Below are 556 nucleotides of genomic sequence, written 5' to 3'. Positions count from 1 at the left end.
AGCAAAGAGGCAGGAGCCGTTCCCCCACCTGTCCTGTCCCACTCCACCCCCTCCACCCTAGATGACAGAGACACACGGAGGGCTGGGAACTGTCTGGCTCCAAAGGACGAAAGCTTCCAAGGTGTGTCAATGGAAGGACCAGCTGACAGGTCTCATCACAGTGCCGCCCGGAGAGCAGGGTGGTGCCTCCAGGGAGGCTGGGAGGCTTGTTAAGAAAACCCCTTAGAAACAGATAAGGCATGAAGGTTCCCCACTGGGCTCCCAGCACAGAGGCCAGGGCCACTGACTTCCCTCCTCCAATCCCTAGGGTCTCAGGATGGGCGGTAGAAAGAATGGGGAGCCCTGAAGGGCAAGCTGGGGATCTGGGCCTCTCTTAGCTGAAGCTGGATCTTCTGAAGCCTTAACATAAGATAAAGTCCCTGACCCTCCTGGGTCCTCAAAAGCCCCCCACAAAGCTGAGTGGTTACAAGCAGGCATTTTATGGGGAGGAGGAGACGCGCTCCCCATTTGGTAAAAAAAAAGAAAAAAAATGGTGAAAAAAAAAAAAAAAAAAAAA

The sequence above is a fragment of the Bison bison genome, unplaced genomic scaffold, assembly GCF_000754665.1.
Source record: "Bison bison bison isolate TAMUID 2011002044 unplaced genomic scaffold, Bison_UMD1.0 scf7180017864371, whole genome shotgun sequence".
Lineage (NCBI taxonomy): Eukaryota > Metazoa > Chordata > Mammalia > Artiodactyla > Bovidae > Bison > Bison bison.
This window is presented reverse-complemented; position numbering follows the sequence as displayed.